We start from the raw sequence: 929 nt of genomic DNA on the forward strand, positions 1-929 counted from the left end.
ATTTAGGAATATTATTTATACAAATATCTCATATTTGTACTAAATTCTATTTGTACCCCTTGTCCCGGGCATAAGAATATTTAAACAGCCCATAGCATTAGATGCCTATGTGGTAGTTAAAATTACAGCATTAGGGACAGGATTAGGTCAAATAGTGGAGGATTTTATAATATAAAGGATAAGTTAAGGAGCCTATTGTGCTGATTCCTTACAGTATTACATCTTACATGCATGCAACTACACATGGAAATGGAGGTAAATATGAATATAGTCATTCACACACGGAGGTGATGGTATTTGATATTACAGCAACAGACGTATTATTTCAGTTCATGATGAACGATACTCAGGTGTTAGCGGAATTAATGTGTATTAAAGCATATTTGCACCTCTTAGAAACACCAAAGTTCCCGTGGGAAGGAGAGAAAGAGTATGTATTATTAATACAATATCCTCATATCCCTCGCTCAAGAAATTACAGCACCCAGTCTTCCATGATGGTTTCCCATCTATGTACTAACTGGGCCCAGCACTGCTTGGCTTCCAAGATCGAACGGAGTTGGGCATCTCCAGTGCGGTATGGCTGTAGTATTGGCGTGGTTTTTAGAGGTAATCATAATACAACGACGTGGTTGGGGAGGTGACCCTATTGGAAATGACAACAGAGAAGAGACAGGTTGCCCAAGTAGGAAGAAGGTGTAATCAGCTTACGTCACAGAAAGGGGGCTATTTCATAGCCCTCGTTGAAGCCGTCAGGGTGCAAAGTGTTCAGTTCGAAAATCCAATACATTTTCCTTTTTGATAAAAGGTTAGAGAGATCACCACAGCGGTGGATGTGGCACTCCTGGTGCCTGATCAAAAAAAAACATGAAGAGGCATCAATGTAGATGACATTTCAATGCCGGATTTAATTTATGGCATTTCCTCTT

The 929-nt window shown here is 39.8% G+C and overlaps 1 pseudogene; it reads right to left on the reverse strand.

The window, feature by feature from the left end:
- Positions 1-472: 472 nt before the first annotated feature.
- LOC134912403 (5S ribosomal RNA) lies at positions 473-591 on the reverse strand (annotated as a pseudogene).
- Between the last annotated feature and the right edge of the window lie 338 nt (positions 592-929).

This window comes from Pseudophryne corroboree, chromosome 4 (assembly GCF_028390025.1).
Source record: "Pseudophryne corroboree isolate aPseCor3 chromosome 4, aPseCor3.hap2, whole genome shotgun sequence".
Taxonomy (NCBI): Eukaryota; Metazoa; Chordata; class Amphibia; order Anura; family Myobatrachidae; genus Pseudophryne; species Pseudophryne corroboree.